The sequence below is a fragment of the Panthera tigris genome, chromosome A3, assembly GCF_018350195.1.
Source record: "Panthera tigris isolate Pti1 chromosome A3, P.tigris_Pti1_mat1.1, whole genome shotgun sequence".
Classification (NCBI taxonomy): Eukaryota; Metazoa; Chordata; class Mammalia; order Carnivora; family Felidae; genus Panthera; species Panthera tigris.
Window position 1 is genome coordinate 7,356,427 of NC_056662.1, and position 11,190 is coordinate 7,367,616.

Genomic DNA, 11,190 nt, shown 5'->3' on the forward strand with positions numbered 1-11,190 from the left:
CAGCTTAACTGAGTACCTTTAGCAGATACCCAGAAGGCCCCAAACCAACTAATAGAGAAGAAACAAAAGCATCAAACAGGAAAAAGCCAGAAGTCTAGAGCTGGGCTATCTACTATGATGACTTTTAGCCACATATGGCTATTTCAATTCAATTCAAATAAAATTAAAATTAAGAAATCATTTCCTTAATCACACTGCCTACACTTCAAATGCTCAATATCCACATGTGGTCAGTGGCTAGTGCATTGAGCAGTGCAGAGTTTATAGAACATCCTACCATTACAGAAAGTTCTACTGGACTGTGCTGGAATAGAGCCATAGGTACCCGCCACATTATTGCTGGATAAAAAGCATCATTTGTTGTTTAATGGATCATTTAGGACTCTTTTAGTTGCAGATAACAGAAATCACTCTAGCTCACAAATAAAAATGGAGGGTTTTATTTTAAAGATACAGTGATAACTGTTCAAGGGAGAGATGGGGCCAAGTTTTGGGAAGGTATTGCAATCTGGAACCACTCTCCAGGGATCCAGATCTCTGCCTTCTGTTCCTTTACTTCATTCTCCCATTGTTCTTGTGATTAATCTCACAGTTCATTGGCTGGCCACATTCCAAGTTTTCATGAAAAGGATGCAACTCACCCTTACTGAGTCATTTGACTGCCCTTGGTCCTCTTATAAGTTCGGATACGAGAGGTAGACTGGGGAGGTAGTCTACATATGGGGGGGTACTATATAGGTATACCTGCTGCAGGCACCTTGGTGGCTCACTTGGTTTAGTGTCTGGCTCTTGATTTTGGCTCAGGTCATGATGCCAGGATCATGGGATCAAGTCCCACATCAGGCTCAATGGATTCTTTATCCTCCTCTCTCTCTGCCCCTTCCCTGCTTGCACTGTCTCTGTCTCTCTCTCTCAAATAAGTAAACAAACATATTTTTAAAGAGAGAAAAATTAGACATATCTGCCTAAAATACATCCCAGTCAACGGGGGGCCAGTGCTCTGGAAGGAAGAACATTGTGAATTGGGAAGATACCTTTACCAGTGACTATAACTTGAGTTAGCTGCTGTCCATAAGCATCCTTCCAATGCGTTTTTCTTTGTCTCTATAGCTTCTTATTTTCAGTCCCTGGTTTGGGGTACAGAGTGATGCGTCTGCAGTATATGTTACCCCATGTGGGATAGGGACTCACGGAGAATGCAATTTTATAAAGGGACTTCATACAAAGATGTAGGCTGAGTGTAGGGAAACCACAGGGGACGGTGGAGCACTATGGGATTGGTAACAGGGCTCCATTATCATTATAGAGGCTTGAAGGGGTGATAGGAGGAAGCCAATTCCCATCCCTGGAGACAAAGATGGCCATGGGGGGAGGGATGCTTACCTGTGACAGAACAATACATCAGCCCACAGGAACCCTATGACCAGAGAAATGGAATAAATAATTCAAACTTACTCCCTTCTCTCTTTCTGATCTGCTAGTCACTTTCCGTTAGTGGACTCAACTCCCAAGTCAGGAGGCAAGGGAGCTTGGTGATAATTTCCATACCAATTAGCCTCCTGAGGGACAAAGCAGGGTTAATAATAAAGACTAAAGAGTCATCCAGAGGGACAAATGGACATGAGTACACATCGTGGAAGCCATCCCATAAGGTGGAATATGGCTGAACTGGCTGGCCAACCAGACAAGACCGGTTTTCCTCTCCTGACCTAGGATTTCCATCCATACACTTTAGCCTCTGCTGAGAAAATTCCAGCTTTTAGTCATGTTTATTCAAAAAAATAAAATAATAAAAAAGCACCATATTCTCAAGCTTATCTGGAAGAAAGCAAATGTGCAATAGATTTAATCTGCCAAGTATTATTTTCAGTGAATTGCAACTTTGCCACTTTATTTATTTGCAATGAAAAAAGTAAACGAGCAGGAAAGGAATCTCCAGAAGCTGATGTGTCTCAGCTGATAGGGTGAGACAGAGGCAAGGTTACTCAAGGACAGCGGCAGAAAGACAGCTCATACCTGGAAAAGGTTTCTGGTGATGGATTAATCACAATCACTAAGTTAAGCCAGAGATGCTCTTGGTAGTTTTGTTCTTGGATTTCTTCTCTTTTCCAGGCAGCCTCAGGCTGCTGTGTATTTCAGGTGACATGTTTGTCCAGATGCTTGCTTGCCTGCTCTCAGTCAAAGAGAATTTAGTAAGCTCACTCCTTAGTTCTTCCGTTTTAATAGTTAACCCCGGAGCCATCCTGTAGTTAGAGTTTTCAATTACGCTCTTCAGCTGTGTCCTGGGCTTCTTGGGCAGCGATTGGTCAGAGGTTGGTCATCATAAGACACAGAGTGTCCTCCCATGTGAGGTTGACGGGCTGGTACTGAGGCTTGATGAGAATGTGTGTTTCAGCACGAGCATGGGGAAAAAAGAAGTTTTAAAAGAGAACAAAAAGAAGGCAAACAATTTTGTTTGCTCTTAAACACAATTCCTTTGCTTTTGGAATAAAACAAATTCTTGTGCTCTCTCACTTTGGTGATCTTTTCCAAGAGAGAAGTTAAAGAGAAACAGCCTGTGTGTGATAATTTTGCCAGATGCTGATCCTGCCCCAACTACAAACTCAGTTTATCATGTATTCCACTCATTAATGAATTTTCCATTCCACAAATTTTATGATCTGCTAAGGCTTATCTACCCACGCATTACATATCAGAGCAGTCAGGCCAGTTTCTGTGTCTTTTTCTTTCACTTTATGATACTTGTAGGGAAATGTCATTCATCCTCATGATAAAATAACCATCTCTAGTCTAGAGTTCTATTTTTTTAACTTTATTTATTTATTCTGAAAGAGAGAGAAAGAGACAGACACTGAGAGAGGACATTAGCAAGGGAGAGGCAGAGGGAGAGGAAGAGAGAGAGAATTCCAAGCAGGCTCCACACCATCATCACGGAGCCCACCGGGGCTCAATCTCATGAACCGTGAGATCATGACCTGAGCCCAAATCGAGAGTCAGACGCTTACCTGGCTGAGCCACCCAGGCACCCCTACAGTTCTACTCTGGATTTGTCATTTATCTGCTTGTCCTCTCCTGTTTGTTTGTTTTTTTTTCCCCAAAGCACCTCAAATTCAACACATCCAGGGTTAAACCCATGGTCTTCTCAACAAACTTGACTGGGGTTTGAGAAGCATGCAATGTTTCTATCCTCAGTAAATGACACAACTCTTCTCATAGCTGTATGTCAGCAGCCAGGAATACATTTTAGCATCTCCTTTGTGGTACCTCCCCCCATTCAATCCATACCAATTCCTGTCAATTTGTTGGCAAGATATTTCTGGAATATTTTTTAAGAAATTTGTTTGATGTTTTTATTTATTTTTGAGACAGAGAGAAAGCACACACTGGGGAGAGGCAGAGAGGGAGAGGAAAACAGGAACTGAAGTGGGCTCTGTGCTGAAAGCAGAGAGCCTGGGGCAGGGCTCCAACTCATAAGCAATGAAATCATGACCTAAGCTAAAGTCAGACGCTCAGCTGACTAAGCCACCCAGGTTCCCCCTGCGATAAATGTTGATTGGTATTTTCACGTTTTCCTCCTTCGAATGCACTATTCATTCTACAACTGGAGGCTCTTTTAAAAACCAAACGCATGTCAGGCAAGTATGCACCCCTGCCCTTAGTTTCACGTTACAGGAAATTCATGCTTCTCCCACCGCTTCAGTGGCTCATAATGATAAGGAAAATCCCCTTAATAGGGCAACACGTCCTGCCTGGTCTGGAGCCTGCCTACCTTTCTGCTGTGACTCCCTCCAGGTCAGCCCTCACTTACTCCAGCCAGCCATGTGGAGCATGCTCTCTTTGGCCACAGAGTATTTGCACCTACTCCCCCTGCCTAGAATATTTTCTCCTGCTCTTTATCTCAGGGAAGTCTTCTTAAATCTACACGACTTAATCACATACCTGTATTGTGGGAGCTCATAATTTTTTTAAAAATAAATTTTTGTCCGTGGTTTTATTAGATCAAAATTCTTTTTATTCCTTGTTGGTTTAAAATGCTGTTAAGTCTTCATTGCCTCATTTTTCACAGCTGGGATCTTACCTTCATTTCAGAGTTAGCTGCAGGGGAGCAGAACTGTCCACTATACATACAGCAACGTGCGCGTAATAGGAATGCTTTGCGCTCAGCCGACTCATCTATAAAACAAGAATAATGATATATGCTTCACAGGGGTTCTTTCTTATTAAGTGAGATATATCGTCTTCTTAGGACAGTGTCTAAATTGTACAGAAACAGGCATTAAATGGTAGCCATGGCAACAGTTGAGTCTGTTGTTTTACAATCCGTATTCTTTGAGTTCCGCAGTTTATCAACAGTGGCTGCCCTACTTATCTCAAGAAGATTGGAAGATTGAGTGACTTTCTAATTTCGATGCCAAGTGAGGCATCCTTAAATTGGCCTTTCACAGTTGAATTGAAAGTTTGGGTCTAAGCATTACACCTAATTGTACACCATTCAGAGTTCTTGCCATTGGTTTGCTTTCTAAGTACTTTTCGGAGCACGTGCATTTCCCCCAAGGGCTGGCAGGGAGGAACTCAATTGAAGCATGAGACTTTAAAACAATGTTTGGTTCCCTAACGGGAAACTCTGCCTTGTTGTTTTAAATGTTCTCTTAGCTGACAAACACAATGTGCCACTTCAGGGAATCATGACCGGTAACCCCACAGACAGTAAGTCATCAATGACATTGCCAACCTCAGTAATTATGCCTTTTGTTGGGAGATTCTTGATGTTGCAAGTTCAGACTGAGCTAGTTTAGCAGCGAATTAAAACGAATCAGTTACAAATTGGTAACTGTTCACTCTGAAGGGAAAACGGCTTTGGAAACATGGCTGGCCTCACGGCCCAGGATGGCTGATGCCAGGAAAAACAAAACAAGAACAACAAAGGCAAGGTGTTATGGTTGTATAAAAGACATTGTTGATTCCCTGCTTGGATCCCCTTTACGAGACTGGTGCTCCCATCTCCTAGTTACTAGGACGGTTGAGTGCTCACAGCCCGTCGCTCCACCCTTCTCAAGAGATCTTCCCTGGGCCTGATAGGAACCAATTCACCTGGAAATAACCTGACAGGTCACCTCCTTCCCTCTGGGACGGCCCACTGCCAATGGCTGGTGTTAAGTGGCATAAAAGCCCAGTCCTCTTGCCTCAAGCTGGGATGCTTTGTGGAACTGTGTATACTTCCAGAGTTCCCTGTGGGGTCAGACTGGGGAAAGACAGCATCTAAAACCACATCTTATTTCCCCTTTTCCTTCTGCCCTATTCTGCTTCCTTCATATCCTTGTAGTTTTCTCCTGAGCGCACCCCCTCAATGAATCAGAATCTGTCTCAGATACTGTATCCAGAAACCCTGATCTAAGTCCCATTGTGATCATTTCAATCCACGCCTAAGCATAGAGACTAGAAGCTCTGAATTCTACACGGGGGTTTTTGGATGGACCCATGATGAACACAAGCAAAACACCAGATGGTAGAGTTCTGTTCCTCATGAAGCAACAATCTACTGATACTGTGTCTATGTGATTCAGTTCTCATGACATGAACCAGAAAATCTCTTTGAACTCTAAGATCTAAAAATCCATATTGACTATAGCAGGAAAATCCAACAATAGGCATTTTTTAAATTGTTTTTAATGTTTACTTCTGAGAGAGAGAGGGAGAGAACCAGCAGGAGAGGGCAGAGAGAGAGCGAGACACAGAATCCGAAGAAGGCTCCAGGCTCCGAGCTGTTAGCACAGAGCCCAACGCGGGGCTCAAACTCATGAACTGTGAGATCATGACCTGAACCGAAGGATGCTCAACCGACTGAGCCACCCAGGTGCCCCAATAATAGGTATTTTTGTTGTTCAGATCTGCTGTGCTTAGACTGGAGAAGTCGGAAGTCCCCTTGGGTAATAAAACCAGTAAGGAGACTTAAAAAGTGGCCATTAGGGATTGTCTCAGCAAAAGGGATTTTCCCACATTGAGTCAGCAGAAAATGATCATTCATAAAATCCCACAGATATGAGGAAGCCTTGTTAAAAGACTACCAATAGCTTCAGAATATATGAAATACAGCAGGTTAAAAAAAATCAATGAAGAGTTATTTTTCAGGCCTTTGTGTTTGTGGATGTTTAAAGAATCTGTCGTTATGATGATGCCTCTGAGCAACTTTTAATAAAAACAAACATCTTTCCCCAGCTGTGTTTTGAAGCAATTTTTTCATGTATTTGAGCATGTTATGATCCATTTAGCATAGCTTTTAATTTTTTTTTTGAAACAATGATTGAATGTCAATTGCTGAATATTTTTTCTGTTGTTTGTTATTCCATTGCTTCTTGGTATCTTGAATCTAGAGAAATTTAAAACCAGCTTTGCAAAAAGCAGTATCTCTTGCCCCAAGCCAGAGGTAAAAGTCAAGCCGTAGCCCCAAAATGCTGTCAATAACTACCCTGAATTAGGAGGGAGAGCTATCAAAAGTTGCCAGCCACATAAGAAACAGTTTCTGTGGAGAGGGAAATCTGGTAGAGTTTTTTCATTTGTGCGGTTTCAGAACCTTAGAACTAGAGGGAGATAAGATGACAGTAATATGAATTCAAAGAGGGAGAAATGCAGGTTATAAAAATCGTTACGGTGCTTAGAATAATGGTGATTAAATAATTATATTTAATTATTTGTGGAAGTTTTTTAAAATAAATTTTCATTTATTTTTGAGAGAGAGAGACAGAGACAGAGACAGAGACAGAGAGAGAGGGGGCATGAGTGGGGGAGGGGCAGAGAGAGATGGAGACGCAGAATCAGAAGCAGGCTCCAGGCTCTGAGCTGTCAGCGCAGAGCCCGACTCGGGGCTCGAACCCACGAACTGTGAGATCATGACCTGAGCCGAAGTTGGACACTTAACCAACTGAGCCACCCAGGTGCCCCAATTATTTGTTGAAGTCTTAATCAGCCTGGAATTCTCCATGCCCAGGATTTTCATGGCTGATTCACTGCTGCCAGGCAGATGTCAGCTCACACGTCATTGCTTCTGGGAGGCTTGACTTCCGGTCTCCATGGACATTCAGCCATGCTCTATGACACCATGCTTGCTAGTTATCTCCCTGTGCATTTCTAGTCCAGGTATCACCCATCTGCCCACATCCTTAATGATCAGCTTGGTTACTTTCCCTTCCTTTTGTTATGGTTGGCTCTACCTCTAGCATCTAGACCAGAGTTTGGTTCATGGTAGATGGCCACCAAATACTCGTTGGTTGATTAAATGAATTATTCCCACCAGACTCTAAGTTCTGACAAAAGAGAGGATGAGGTCTCTTTCGCTCTGTGCCTTGATGGTATCCTCACTGCCTGGCATGGAGTTAGGTGTTTAATAAATATTTGTGGAATAAATAAATTGTCCTGGACCTTGAGGGTAAATGGGAAACACATAAGAAACGGTCCTTGGCCGTGGGGAAGCAGTTAAATCGATGAACAATACTTGGAGTGGCTCATTAACTCCTGACTTCATGGGAGCAGGGGCGGGGGAAGGAAAAATGTTTAGAATGAATGGGCCTCCACTCGGCAATGAGGCTTCAATATGTTCAGCTACACTGTTTATCTGTAAATGGCTTGAAGCCTGAGCATGCACAATTGTACATAATGTTTGGGAGTGTCTGGTGTCGATTTCTGTGTTCTCCTGAGAATCTGGGCTAAGAAAATGTTCTCTGCCGTCACGGGGTCAGATCTGGTCTAGTCTCTTCCAAAAGCCGACTCTGTGGACCTCGCCTGACATGTCCCTCCATGCCACCTGCCCCGGGACTGGTTGATTTCTTTTTTGGGAGAATATACGATTATATGCTGCTGCTTCTTAGACCCCTATTACTTCCATTCCTCAGAGTTCACTTTAGCTTCAATTTTTTCAGTTGAAGTCTATGAAAGGTTCGCTTTCTTCCAACACACACTGCAAAATGCCAGAGTAACTGTGAACCCAGTAAGGTGACCTTAGTGCATTTGTTAGGCTCTATAGCTACTGCTCTTACCTAATTGCCTTCAAGAGTTGCTTTCTTTTCACTCAGAGAATGGAGGACAATTCAACTCATTTTTTTACTAGTATATTCAATCTCCTATAGGCATCCTTGTTAAAAATAGACTCTCCCATTGTCCAGCTCCATGCCAGGTCCTACAGACCACCATCAATGGTCCCCTGGACAGGAGAAGTCCACCCTGTTTAACCATTTCCCGCCTGACAGCACACCAGCTTCTCTGGCCCATCAAATGCGCTGCCTTGAATGCTTTCCTAAGTCTCATCCTGTCCATGCTGCCCTCACCTTTGGCTACTCCAGATTTCCTGGATCTTGTCTGGAAGCTCAAATATCTGATGTCCCTCTTATCATGGTCCTTACTATTTGTAATTTCATGGCGGCTGAATCATTTATGTTACAGAGTATTTTGGAAATGACCCAATTTTAGTATTGGAGAGCACATTAGTGGTTGCCAGAAGTCGGGGATTGGGGCCACAGCAAGATGGTTTTGTTTATAAAAGGAAAACATGAAGGATCTTCATGGGGTTGGATCTGCTCGGTATCTTGACTACAGTGAATACACAAAACTACATAGGGGATAAAACTATATGGAACTAAATACAAGCAGATACATTCACACACAAACACTGATGGGTAAGTAAAACCAAGGATATCTAAATAAGGCTGATGGATTGTATCGATGTCAGTATCCTGGTTGTGATATAATAGTATATTTTTGCAAAACATTACTATTGAGGAAACTAAACAAAGTGTCCTGAGGTCTCCTTACCTTATTTCTTACGGTCGCATGCACATCTGCAATTATCTGAATAGGCCTTCCAATCAAAAATGAATGAGAAGTGAAATATATGGGTTAGGGAGGAGGGAAGGCAGCGAGGAAGGAAAGAAGTGGGGAGGGAAAATAGAGAAGGAAAGAAGGAAGAAGAAGGAGGAGAGGAGACAGTAGAGGAAGAGCATACAGAAGAGCTGGTGAAAGAAGAAAGGGAAGAAAAAAGGAAGGAGGAGAAGGAAAGGGGATAGAAGAGAAGAGGAGAGAGAGAAGGGTGCAGAGGTGGCGAGAGGGAGAAAGGAGGAAGGAGGTGGCCAGGAGGCGACGGGAAGAACAGGAAGAGGAACTAGACTTGAGCATCTTGGCCGACTATAGCTCTCAAAGGGGGAATCTTGCCACTCAGCAGAGACACCATCATCCAGTAAGGGACATGGAGTATCCCTCAAGTTTAGAAAAAAGAACTCCTCGTTTCTCCCATAGCTGAACACGTCCCAAGCTGAACATGTTACTATAGTGGACAGTTAGACATTTCTCACCCAAGTAGAGACATTCAAGCAATTATTCATCTTAATAGCTCTAGTCCCTGCCAAATATTAACTCTGGTGCCTTCAAAATGAAATTCCACAGGATAATCCAAAACACAACCAACAGACTCATGTTGTGGATGAGTATTTGGATGGCCCCTCGTCTGTCAATCCTCTGAGCCAAAGAACAAGCTAACTACAATCCAACTAGCTGTTGAACTGACTAATCTATAATCCTGTTGGCTGATGATAGTGTTCGTCAACTGTTAATTGATGATCACTGGTGCTCCAATTTAGACCCTACTGCTAATTAACTGAGTGACTGCAGGCAAAACATTTGACCAGTTGGAATCTGTATCCAACTTTCCATATCATGAAGGCAGCACGGTATACTTTACGACAGCATGTTTTCAGAGCCAGACACATCCAGGATTAAATCCCAGCAATGTCACTGGCTCTGTGACTTTAGGTAAGTCACTTAACCTTCCTGAGCTGTAGGTATTTCATTCATAAGGGAAATAGTTGCCTGACCACAGGCTTAACTATCGGTTCAGAAAATGAAGATATTATTGTGTATGGACTGTCTGACACATGGGAGCTCCTAAGAAAAGTATTTTGCCCTGTTTCTGTCCTAAAAAAAAGAAAGTTGTACTAATAAGAGTCAAATATTCTGAGCAATTAATATAGGGCCAGGCAATAAATTGGGTATCATATGTGCTAGGTCATTTCAAATTCAAAGTACTTCTGCAATATAGGTATTCCCAATTTCATTTTACAGTTGATGAAGGTGAGGTTCAGGGAAATTAAATAAATTACCTGTGATGCCACAAAGTGTATGCATCAGAGCTCAACTAACAACATACAGGTCTATCTAGAGTTCTAGAGTCTCTCTAGTCAGGTTCTATATTTGCATTCAAATATTCAAATATTTGATATTGGGGTTTTTGGCTTGCAAGAAGGGAAGGGAATGGGAGCAAATGGGCAGGAAGGGGAGGGGAGGGACATAACGTGAAGGAAGTGTACCCTGTGGTGATGGGGTATAGTGCTAATGCAGTTCTGCCTACTACGGTTTTAGAAGTGACACACCAGTATTGGGGTTTGGAAAGGAGTTTGACGTACATGGTACATTCAGAGGCCAGGTTGCTTCCTTCAGTCCTGCTTTTACCGTGAGCACCCTGGCTCGTACAAGAGCAGCAATCAGGAGAGAGCAAGACACATAATCATCTTCCACCATCCAACCAACCAGAAGGAATAAACGACTGGTTCACCTCTTCCTACAGTAACTTCCTGGTTCCACTGTCATTAATGATTCTAGCTAGGTATAAGACTGCACAGGTCAGGATGGATGCCATGAAACCTCCGTACTTTGTGGTCTCTCAATTCTTCAGTGTCTTGTCAGGTGTCCTCTTGTCCTCCCCTGATGACCCAGATGCTCACTGCTCTGTCTTTGCCTTGGTTCATCCCTTACCACTTGAGCCTATATCACCTAGTGCAGCAACAGATTTAATTTAGTAATATTTGGGGGGGGAGTCAAGCAGTCAAGACTCACCTTCCTTGTCAACATTTTTGTACATTTTTTAGATTTAGGGACTGAACATTCCTTATTTGCTATTTTCAACAATGGTTACAGAGTGAGGGGATGTAGTAGGTAGGCAGTTATATTTTCAGTGAGTTAAATTATAAAATTACAAAGCCAGTACTTTTGTACTGTGTGTGTGTGTGTGTGTGTGTGTGTGTGTATGTCTCTGTGTGTGTGTGTAAATAAAATAATGTTCAGAGCAATGGCTAGAAGACACTGACATACTTTGAAATCCACATTGTTAATGACTAATAGGATCATGTTTGCTCTTGTTTTGATATAAAT

General features: G+C 42.7%; 1 long non-coding RNA gene across 1 annotated transcript; it reads right to left on the reverse strand.

The window, feature by feature from the left end:
- Nucleotides 1-1,870: 1,870 nt before the first annotated feature.
- LOC122236941 lies at nucleotides 1,871-4,274 on the reverse strand. Its single transcript, XR_006215117.1, has 2 exons — nucleotides 4,079-4,274; nucleotides 1,871-2,372 (listed from the first exon to the last, which is right to left on the reverse strand). It is a non-coding gene; the product is annotated as an uncharacterized LOC122236941 (long non-coding RNA).
- Nucleotides 4,275-11,190: the final 6,916 nt, after the last annotated feature.